Below are 12,795 nucleotides of genomic sequence, written 5' to 3' on the forward strand. Positions count from 1 at the left end.
GTTAGAACATATGCTTTCTTTTAAATAGTTCATGCTCATTCATCTTCCTTCATTGTTAGATCTTGTTTTAAATTAATCTTTTTTCTAGCACAATACTAACCTGGCTATCAGATAAGGATTTATTCTCTGTAACATTGATTTATCTTCTAAAATCTGTTTAAATAGGAGACAGTCTACAGAAAGTCTTCACTAGTCTCTTTAGCCATGTGGTACAGGATAGCATAATGGATAGAATGACAAACTTAGAGCCAGGCAGACCTGGGTTCAAATCCCAAATGTAACACAACCTCTGTTACTTAATCTCTATTGACTTTTGTTTCCTCATCTATAAAATCAGGGATTTGGACTAGATTGTCTCTAAGGAAAGTGGGCTAGGGGCTAAGGTAAAAATGAATCTGTCTTTGCTTTTCTGGAGCTTACCTTTACTGGGGGACATATGAAAGGTTCACAAATAAATAAATATAGGGTAATTTGGGGAGGAAGCTGACTTCCCAAGATCCCTTCCACTTTTAAATCCATGCTCTATACATTTGGTCATTGACTTAGCATATATAATGACTTAATATCTATCCCTCTCTCAGGCCTTTGCTATCTCTAGCTTGGACTATTGCAAAAAGTACTTAACACCTCTAAGCTTCACCCTTTCTTCTCCCCAATCCATCCTTTGTACAGTTACCAACTGGTCTGACCACTCCTTTGCATACTAAGAATTTCATTAGCTCCCTCCTGACTTTTTGATGGAATGAAAACTTCTATTAGAATTTAAGATGTTCCTCAACCTTTTTTTTAAAACTACTTTACCAGATTTTGTTCATATTATTGTGACCTTCAGTTCAGCCAGATTACCCTATGATTCCCAATGCTTTATTTACTTATTTGCACAAATAATTTATATTCCTGTCACACACTTGATCTTTGTCTCCAACTGCTTGTTCAATACTAGGTCAGGTACCACCTAGTTTATGAAGCCTTTTCTGAGCCTCAGATGTTAGTGATTTCTTTCTCCCCAAATTGCCTTTCATAAACTTATCTGTGAACATTTCATATGTCACTCAGTAGAAGATAGATCCAGCTTCATCTTTACCTTAAGCCCCAGTACAGTGCTTTCTATTTAATATGTGTTGAATAAATGTTGCTAAATTTGAATTGGAAGTCATGCTGCATGAAGGAAGCCCCTCCCCCCCAAAAAAAACAAACATCCTGCTCCAAAAAAGGCAAGAATAACATACAAATGTCTTCCTGGTCAAGGCTATATGTTCATTAAATCAGGTTAGGCAGAGGAACTGGATTTTGAAAGATCCAAAGAGCTTTGGACCTTTAACCAAGGAGTTTCCTAATCTTGCTGGAAAAACGCTTTGGAGGGAAGAACAAAAAGACATTTAACTCCCACAAAGAATCAATTTGAGGCTCATTCCTTTTATGTGATTCATTTTGATAGCATGCTGATTAAAGTTGTCCCTAAGTGACGTGAAGGCAATAAAACTATGGGCTACAATAGTTTGAAGGACTTAGTCACGCTTTGTCCACAACAGCAGTTGAAGAAACTCTCGGAATGTAGGGGTGATATGAAATCTTTTCCCTCATAGTAGAACACATCAGGCACTTTTACTTTTTTTGTCCAATTTGCTTACCTTTTATTTCTCTTTAAGTATTCTATTGTTCAGCTACACTGGCCTGCTTGTCCTTCCTCCCACAAAACCCTCCATATCCCAAATCCTTGACTTTTCATCGGGATGGTCATTTATATCTGTAAAGCTTTTCCTTCTCCCCTCATTTTACTCCTGTCTTCTCTGATCTCCTTGATTCAGCTCAAATTCCAGGAGGAATACTAGGAGGCCTGCAGGAGGCCTTTCCTGTTCTTCTCCACCCTCATATTTCTAGTGTCTTCCATCTGCAAAAACCTTCTATTCACCCTTCTATTCACCTATAACTTTATGTACATAGCCATTGACACATTTCTTTCTTATGAGAAAAGTGAACCCCTTGAGTTCAGGGACTTCGATTTTGCCTCTCTTTGTAGCCAATGGTTACAACACAGTGTCTGGTATGAAGAAAGTGTTTAATGAATGCTTGTTGATTGATTGACTTTTACCCTGTTCCACTTATCTACAACCAGGGAAATAAAAGTTCTGAAATGTTAAATATATAATTACCAATCACTCATATAGTCATCACCTGAAAACAGTATACATCTACGTCCACAGAAATGAAAAATCAGAGCAATTGCCCTGAATAGCTACAGCAACTAGATAGTGCTGTCCTTGACAGAAGTGGATAACATATGCAAAAGCACATGCTAGACAAGGTACTAAACATAATGTCAATTGTCTAAAAGGCATTACAGACAGCTCCCTCCTCTGTTGACACCTATAGCTATTTCTTCCCTTAAGGTTCATTTTAATGGATTTTTTGTCACATACAAAAGTTCAGAGGGGAAGGTAAAGTTTGGGGAGAATAAGCATTATAGCTTGCCCTAGATTCTCCATCCACCAAGAGATGACTCTGACCTTACATACTTTTAGGTGGCTTTAGAATTATCCTTCACAAACTTTCTATGTTACAATAAAAGACAGAAAAAAAAATAAAATAAAAGACAGGCAAACACAAAGGCTGCTTACAGACAGAGTAGTAGATAAAGATCAGGTCCTTGCCCTGGGGTGCTGACTTTATTTTAGAAGGTGCTAACAGCACCTTGCATCCTTTCTGAAGAAACTGCAGGGCTTAGCACCTAGTTGCCAAGAATAATCAAATGACAAAGATACCAGATAATCTTCTCTCCATTTTTCCCCTACTGAAGTTTTTCTACAAGTGAAATCCTTAACTTGTTCCTAACCTCACCCCACCCCATCCCCAAACAACATTGAATTTGCTTTAAAAGTGAATTTGAGAAAAGAGCATATGGTTTGTTCCATGGTCACATTTTTCCCAGATAATCCAAGTCAAAGATATTTTGCCTCAATTTTTTAGGATATTTAGGTTTAAAGGGATTTTCTCTTGGAGTTGGAGTCTGATTATTTGTCTAATTAGGTTTTCAATATCACTTTATGGATATGGAACCAGAGAAAACTAGAAAAGAATCTGGAGCATTTTTAAGGATTTAAGAGTTGCAAAAGAAAGAATAAGGAGAATAAAAGAGGCAAAATCTTTATCATCATACACTGTACCTATCACCCCAACTCTACCAAAACTCCTGCCACCAAATCACTCTTTACCTGGGCATTTTCTAATTGAGTTTCTATTATAAACAACAACAATAAATAAATAAATATATATATATACACACACATTATATATATGTATACATATATATACACACACACATATGTATGTTGTATATATAGTATATATATTATATATACACAAATGGACATACACATATACACATACAAATATTTACATGTATATACACATATATATGTATATATATATATGAATTGTTGGTAGCTCTCATAGCCTCTATCTTAAAATAACATCATTACCCGAGGAAGTTGGGCCATTTGTAAATGCCTGGATTTGACATGTTAGAAGCTTTTGCTATTGCTTTCTTTGTGGTTAAAGGGAAATGGAGTCTTTTTTTTAAACTAATTTTTGCTCTCAATCCTCCTCCCTTCTTTGATTCCTACATATTCTCATCCATTCAGTCGCTAGACCATGTTTACCTTTTTTGCTGAAATGACTTTTCATTCCGGTCCTTAACGGGCAGGCAGTTTGGGGCTCACCATGTGTTTCACATAAAATCCCCAGCTTCCTCTGGCTCTCTCTACATGATGGGTTTCCTTGGAGCTGAAGACAAGGTGCATCCCATTTTGCCTGGAGGAGGAAAAACAAGTCTTGGTTTGAACTAACTTACATACTCAGTAGCCAAGTTTACATCTTCTCCTGGATGTGGTTGTCCTGAACAAGTTTGCTGTTGCTTTTTCTGAAACTGCAGCTATCAGAAGGAAAGCCTCCAAGGGTCAAATATCTTAATGCCAGAAACAGGATGTGAAGATTTATCAAGTATTTATCTGTAAAGATTTAGGGTTGAAGAAGAAGTAAAAAAGAGAGAAATCAAGAAACACCATGATTAGCCATTAGGTTTGTCAAGAGGCAAATCAAACTTAAAAGGATTCTGAAATTATGAATAAAGATATTGTGATTGGACTGAGCTATAACGATTCTCTGTATGAAGAAATATGGCCTTTCTATCCCTGGGGCAGTTTGTGTGTAGGGTCTAGGATTCTGATTTGTCTGAACTACTTCTGGACTCTTTTGGAAAAGGCTGCTTTTTTGGTCTATCTCTTTTTTAGGAAGTCCATTATATAGCCTCTGCCCATGAAAGACATATGCTTATGTGAACTTTAGAGGCAGAGTTGGAATTGTATGAAATTGATATTCCCTGTGTCTGACTGACATGCTGTCAGTTAATTCCTCTGAATCTCTTTATTCATCTATAGAACGAAGAAATAAAAAACCTCACCTCACTGGGTTATTGTAATATGTGATAAAATATATACACAAAATTATTTGAAAACTTTAAGTCCTACATAAATGTCAGGTTTTTTTATAATTATTACTAAATCAATAAGGGAAGGGATAAGCATTTATTAAGTTCCTACTGTGTGCCCTCTGCTGTGCTAAGCACTTTACAAATTTGAAAATGGAAAGGTATACACTGGACCACCACTCCAAAAAAACAAACCAAAAACAATATGCTGTTATTTTTTTCTATCATACCCATATGAAACTCATAGTATTTTTTTCTGAGCTAATTTGAAATATAATTTTAGCTATGTGTTGAGTGGTTTGGAGTGAAAAGAAGGTTAGATACTTCTTCAATGGATTCCAGAATTGGAATCACATTTAATCACATTTAATTAGATTCTGGACTGTTGAGCTCAGTTCTTTCTTAGAACTACAAGCTATGCTTTCAATTGCCAACCGGGTACTACCATTCTCTTTTTACACGGGGTCTTCCCTGGGACTTACTCAAGACAATAAGCACCAGCGTCAGGTCAACATACTGGAAAGGACTGGCTATGAACCCTGGCCTCCAACACCTTGAAGTAGGATTGATATTTATGAATTTAGGAATTGAAATATAACAAGCATGTCTCAGGTTTGGCAGACTAAATTGAGGCATCCTTGCACACATGCTGTTTGACTAAAACTAAATGGGAGCATTTGGATTATAAATAGTGAGCCAGATGCTCCCCAGTAAAATTCTATCTTCCTTCCTCGGTGAGCTTTTAGCTCTTCAGAACAGCAATAAAGAGCTGTACATCATGGGTCATTTGTTTGATAGATGGTCTGATAATACATGCAATTAAAATGATCGTGAATAATACTGCATACACACATATATTTGTGCATATATTGTTGTTGTTCAGTTGTGTCTGACTCTTCGTGACTCCATTTGGGATTTTCTTGGCAAAGATACTGGGTTGGTTTGTCATTTCCTAATCTAGCTCATTTTACAGATGAGGAAACTAAGGCAAACAGGGTTAAGTGCCTTGTCTAGGGTCACATAACTAGTTAGCGTCTGAGGCCAGATTTGAACTAAGAAAGATGAGTCTTCCTGACTTAAAACTTATCACTCTATCTGCTGCACCGCCTAATTGTCGTGTGCATATGTATACAAATGTGCATATATATATATATATATACATATACATGTTTATATGTATACACATATACACACATATACATATATTTACAATTGTATTTTTAAATGAGCTGACCTTTTGAGAACCAGTGTGGTATGAAAATGTGTAGAAAGCTAGTGTCAGAGTCAGAATAGAACTGGGTTCAAGACCTCCTCTGACCTATATATTGTATGACCATGGAAAAATCATAATCTCTTGATGCCTCAGGAAATTCTAACTATAAATTGTGAACAAGTATTGACTTGCATTGATGGAGGGAGCTTCCTTATTGATAATTCTTGACAGCAGTAAAATCAGAGGTCTAAACCAAAAACAACAACAAAAACTTCTTATGCATAGTAATAAAAAATGAAAATGCAGCAACCCAGAGATACAGAAAATTGAAAAAGCCTAGAATCCTGCTGGAAACAGAAGGCATTTACATTTTCAATTTTAGTCATTAGGACTTATATAACACATTGTCTTTCTTGTTCTTTCTTTAATTTTAATAATTAGGGCATACACTAATCATATTACCTCAGTCATTTGTTTCACTTTTATATTAGCCTTGCTATCCCAATTTCAATTTAAATCCAGGGTTTTCTTTTAAACATTGTCTAATTATGTTTCATCTTTAGATGCTGGCATTTGTGTTATTATGGTCTCATATTCTAGTTATTAATCTAAAATATATTTGAATAAAACACTTCTCAATTATGATTATAACTACAAATAAGCATGACCTTACAAATAAGAAAGCCCAAACCCTATGAAATCAATAGTATACAATGTACTTCCATATCATGACTTTCCACATTATTGTTTTGATATTTCATAGGTTAGCATAAGAAATTAAATGGGAATTTTGGGGAAGTTTTGGGCAAGCTGTAGACAACATAGGAAGGATAGCAGATGACACAGAAAAAACATAGAAACTCAGAAGTGCATACAATGTATATATAGCATTATATAATATCAACATATTTTATCTTTTAATGACATAATAATTCAGACTTCTTCTCTGCTACAAACAGAGGGTCAAAAGATTTTACATGGATGTTCCAGTTCATGGGGATGCTGGACCTCTTACCCTATGATGTGGAAGGGATAACTACACTTACCAAGCTCAATCTTGACCATGGCCTTCTTGCTCATACAGTTCAGCTCACGGGACCAGAGACTTAGAATAAAATGAGGGGGTTGGACCAGATGAGGAAACTGAATGTTTGAGGGGTTAAGTGACTTACCCAAGGTAATATAGCTTATAGATATGAGAGGTAGAATTTTAACCCAGGTCTTCTTGAATTCAAGTCCATCACTATATCCACTATACCATGTTACCTCTTCAATATGGGGACCATTGCAGCTGATCATAATATCTGTCACTCAATTAGATATCATTCAGATCATTCCACCCTTTATTATGCAAAAAACTCAGTATTTCCATATAATATGATTTGGTCATATTTAGTGTCGAATTGGTATATAACATGTGAAACCATAAAAGTATTCAATTTAACTAACATGTTTTTATCATCAATCTACCTTTATTATTTTCCCATAATTTTTTTCCTTCCTTTAAGGTTTTAGGAAGTTAACAAATACCAGGAAATTTTAGTCCAAATATAAGAGTTAATGTAATTAATTGTATGAAATGCTTATAGTAGGTCTTTTTTATAGCGGCAAAGAACTTCATGATTAAACAAATTATAGTATGTGAATGGGATGGAACACTATTATGGCATAAGAAATATCAAAAAAAAAAGATGGTTCCCAAGAAACATGGAAAATATTATATAAATTGATGCAGAGAAAAGTGAGGAGAATCAGAAGATTAATTTATACAGTAGCAGTAATATTGCAAAGACAACTTTGAAAGACATAAGGACTCTGATCAATGTAAGGACCACCACTGATTCCAGAAGACTGATGATGATGATAGTGACCCTTGCTATCCATCTCTTGAGAGAGGTGATAGATTCTGGGTAAAGATTCAGTCACATTTCCAGACAAGGATGATATGCAAATTCGTTTGTGTGATGATACATATTTGTTACCAGGTTTTCTTTTCCTTTTTCTTTTTCTTTTCCAACAGGGATGGGAGGGATAGGAAAAAATAATGCTTTTTAATTAATAGAATAAAATAATGGTGATCCCAAAAATTTGTGCAGCAGATGATTTTTAGCCATCAACCTCCAAGTAACTTTTCTCAAATCCTCAAAGAGACAGTCTAGGATTGAACAAATAAATGAGACTTTTTTTTAACTTTTACATAAATTTAAATTCAAAGTGCCTTCAACAGAGAGATTTTGGGGGCTATTTTTAAGCTAACTTGGACAAATAAAGTCTTTGTCTGATGCCTCACTATGGCATGGAGGTGACCCTGGTTTCTTGAAGGCAATGCCAGCAGAACACAAGTTTTGAAAGGTCCTTATAAGCTAGAATGTTTCTAATATGGGCTAGTGATAGACTGTGTCTGTCTATTGTCCAAGGATCAGCCTAGCCAAACTCTCATTATCCCCACCTCAACCCTAATGAATCACCCTCAGGGGTGATTGATTCACCACAACTCTCAAAGACAATTTTTAAAGTCATAGAGGGACAGCCATCTGCATAGGAGGAAGATATAGGCACAACCAGTGAAATTACATTCTTTGAAATACTGAAGCATCACAAGTAGCTGGTATAACACAGAGTCAAAATCTTGTGATCCATCTGAAAAGAAATTAAGTGGCAGGTGAATAAAAATGCTAACAAACTATTTGTGTATGACCTAAAAATTAGCATTAAGTTCTATAATAGTTCTGCTACATGTAAACAATGTGACATCTCAGAGTCCATGATACTGTTATCTTTGAAGGCTACTAACATTCATTATTCTTCTTTTTAAAGAGAAAAAAGAACAGAATTATTTTTAACATAGACATGAAGTCTTTTCACAACAACCTTCAAAAGAGTTCTTCCAGTCTGATTCCCTTATTTCTGTCAATGGAAAAACCATTGTCTCAGGATCTAAATGTCAGAGTCAATTTTGACTTTTTACTCTGTCATTCCTTATTTCCTGGCAGTTACCAAGTCTTATCGATTCTTTTTTTCATAATGTTTCTCAAGACTAGACTTTTTTTTAAATTAAATTTTAGTTTATTTTCAGATCCATGTTATTCACCTTCCAGCTTTCTCCTTCTCCTTGAAGTGAGAAAGTAAGAAAAATAAAATCCTTGTTACAAACACATATAGGAAAACAAAATAAATTCTCATGTTAGCTTTGTCAAAAAATGATTTTTCCACAAGGTTATTGTGAAGAAAGCATCTTATACACTCAGGCACTACATAAATATTATTTTATTCAGATGTAGCTTTCTTTATACTTTTGGAAAATCTGTGATTTCATCACTGTGAACATTCTTTTCACCAAAGACCAACACAACTCTTCCTTTGAATGTCAGTGTGGCCTAGTAAGACTTTCTTTGCCTTATTTTGCCCATAAGGTACTAGGTTTGGAGTTAAGAAGATTTGGATTTGAGCCTCAGCTTAGACACTAACTAGTTCTGTGACCCTGGGCAAGTGGAAATGAAGACATTGCACTCATTGACCTCTAAAGTAATCTATTATCCTACGACACTAGGATTTTCTAAGAATGATTTTATACATATACTTACATGTGTATATATGTATAGGAAAGAACTTAATGCAATTCCTATTGAATCAGTTGGTTCAACTATGAGGATTCTGGGGGGACAGAATAATTCCAGAAGTAGTTTAGGGGGTCAAAAGTGGGGACTTAAATGTTTTTATCTCACAGCTAAAAACAGATGAGGGTCATTGACCACACATTTGAGAATTCTTTTAAGTAAAAGCAGGTTGCTTGGTAAGAAAAAAAAAAAGCATCCTGTTCTCTCATCCTAACTAGGATGAAAGTGGCTGCAGTTCAAATGGCTGAATCTCATTATGTAAATTGCTACAAGAACCCCATTGCAAAAGATGTTGCTTTCACCATATATATGCACATGCATGCATATATAAGGAATGGAGAGGGAGAACACAGAGAGAGAGAGAAGAAGCAGGGTTGAGGTGGGGATAATGAGAGACAGAGAGACACATAGAGAGAAACAGAAACAGAGATCGACACAGAGGAGAAACAGAGACAGACAGAGATACAGAGAGACACACAGAGATAGAAACAGATACACACAGAAAGAATGACAGAGACTTGACAGAGAGACAGAGAGAGGGAAGAAGGGAAAGAGAGAGACAGAGATAGAAGTGGGGGAGAGAGAGGGGGAGAGGGAGAGGTTACCTAGTTTAAACTTTCAATACTCTAAGCAATTCTCTAAGACTATAAGTTGCCAACTTGCATTGGTAGAGGGAATTTCCTTATCCAGAAGTTTCCTATACCAGTGAAATCACAGATTCATACACGTATACCCCCCCCCACACACACACGCATTATATATAAATGCACACACACGTATAAAATGATTTGGCGGTCAACTTTTGTTGATGAAACTTGACTTAGCTAATCTTAAATAAGATGGTCCTCAGACAGCAAGCCCTCAGTCCATCACTGGTCCTATTATTTTGTTCAGCTTTATGGGCCTTGCTAGGACAAGTCTACTTTGCTGGCAAAATCTTTAAGAACTCAGGGTTCCCTCCATACAGCAATGCTAAAATACCAGAATAGGACTTTAGTTAATGATTTTTACTATAAGACCAATGAGTTGAGAACAATAAAAAGTTCAGGAAACAGGTATTGATTTTTAAGGTTTTCCTAAAACCATTTGGAAACCAACAAAGTGGCAGTGACATTTGTTGCAATGGGATTCTTGCATAATCTGCTGGAGCCATCTCAAGTGCCGCTACATTCTTCCTAAGTAGGATGAAAGAGGCAGATGTTTAATTCCCTGATGGAGGCCTTCTTTTACTTGTAGGATTTTCTAAATCTGGGGCCAATGACTCTCATTTGTTTTTAGCTATGAGCTGAAAAACATTTAAAATCCCTAATCTTTTGCCACACTAGATCATTGCTGAAATTATTCTACAATCTTTACAGCTGAACTTCCAGATTGATTGGTGATTATACTAAATTCTAAGAATAATCTGGTTGCACCTGACACATTGTTTAAAGTGTCTGATTCATGTGAGATGAAAAATAAACTTCCAACTGAAAGTCTACCACTGAGGTTTTGATTTACACTTAGGTATCCCCAATGTCACAACTTAGACTAACTGGATAATCAAGCTGGCATACTAACTTCATAAGATCATAGATGTAGAGATGGAAAAGACATGACCAGCCTTTGAGTTCACCCCCTTCTCTTGTTTTACAGATGTGGAAACTTAGGCACGGAGAGGTTAAGTGACTTACCTAAGATTACAAAGCCAGTGTCTGTGATGGAATCTGAACTAAGGTTTTCTGGTTTCCAGATCCAGTACCTCATCTGCTATTTCATTCTATCTTTCTTAGTCAACTAGCAGAGAGTATATCTTCTTTGTTATTGTTTTTTTTTTTATCTAGTTAGAAGAAATCTTTCCTGGTACTTCTTGTTTTTGTTCAGTCGTTTTTCAGTTGTGTCTGACTCTTCCGGATCCCACTTGAGCTTTTTGTAGCAAAGATACTGGACTGCTTTGCCATTTCCTTCTCTAGATCATTTTAGGGATGAGGAAACTTAGGCAAACAGAGTTAAGTGACTTGCCCAGGGTCACACAGCTAGTAAGTATCTGAGACTGGATTTGAACTCAGGAAGATGAGTCTTTATGATTCCAGGCCTGGTACTCCATCCACTGGGCCACCTAGCTTCCCTTCTTTTAAGTGCTTATCATAGTTTAATTTTGGATTCTAGCTGTTGGTGCACCTAATTCATCTTCTTTACTCACTTGTAAGTTCCTTAATGTTAATAGCCATGATTACTTTTCTTTGCAAATAGTTGGTACTTAATAAATGTTGAATTCATTTTAAATCTAAGAAGTGATATCATATAAGGCAAGGACTTTGCTGGTCAACAAATAGACTAATAGAAATTTTCACTTTGAAGGAATGAAGCATTAACTTACGGAGAATAGACTTAAAGTAATCATGTTTGTTCACCATTTTACTTACTGATTACAAAGTATGAAAATACTAGAATGTGATTGTGACTTTGCTTTCATATCTTTGTGTTTATAGTTATAGAATAAACCTTCAAAGTTTCCATTCAATCAGTATTGTGTTGGAGTCAGCTCCTACAAACTTAATATAAAGAATGGCACAAGTGGAATGTGATGGCTCTATCCTAAGTATATACTTAGACGACAGCTTTGACTTCCCTGAGATGGAGATAAACCTGATTTCTCTATTTTTTCCTTTTAATTTTTTTGGAAAAAACGTTAATTTCATTTGTACTGAAATATACTTTAAACATCAAAAAATCAAATAAATAATTTCATAGAGCAGGTTACTTATGCAATAAAGACCAAACTACAACCTGCTACCTTTTTCATTATCCCTTAATTTGCACCAGTGACTGTTTGATCCTATCTTTGTCTCATTCATTTAATCAATAATCATTTACTGGTCATGTACTAAATTCAAGATAATATCCTCACTGACCTTATTAGCATTTTTCTTCATTCTTGGCTCACTTACAATCCTTATATTAAAAGTTAATTGCTCTTGGCTTTGGTCTGTAGCTCTGTGATTTCTGGCAGACAATATAAGCATCCTTGTGGTTCTTGCTAGGTGCTAATGGTGAGTTCCCTACCATGAGTTCCCTGACTAGGATATATTTATTTGCTCATTCAGCAAACCCTTCTCATCTATCTTCCTATCTACAGCTAGTATGAATAAAAAAAGTTTTAGATAGGGATTGAAAAAAAAAAGACTTTTACTCTTCACTGGTTCCTGGATACTATCATTTACTTTTAGGGATTTTGAAGAGAAGAAATTAAGAGTTAGTGGATTGTAATAATAGCTTTATCTGGTTCTTGAAAGTGTCTCAGATCTGGTCCCCTCATTCTGGAAAGCAATTTGGAACTAAAGCACAGAAAGTCATTAAAACTCTACATACCCTGTGGCCAAGGAATAACATATTATGCTATCATAATAATTGATAAAAGAGGGATTTTCAGGAAGTAACAAAGACACAATAAACTTGGGAAGATTTAGGAATGGAGCCAGTGATGTAAGCAGAACCTA

This window comes from Vombatus ursinus, unplaced genomic scaffold, assembly GCF_900497805.2.
Source record: "Vombatus ursinus unplaced genomic scaffold, bare-nosed wombat genome assembly UNPS02014784.1, whole genome shotgun sequence".
Classification (NCBI taxonomy): Eukaryota; Metazoa; Chordata; class Mammalia; order Diprotodontia; family Vombatidae; genus Vombatus; species Vombatus ursinus.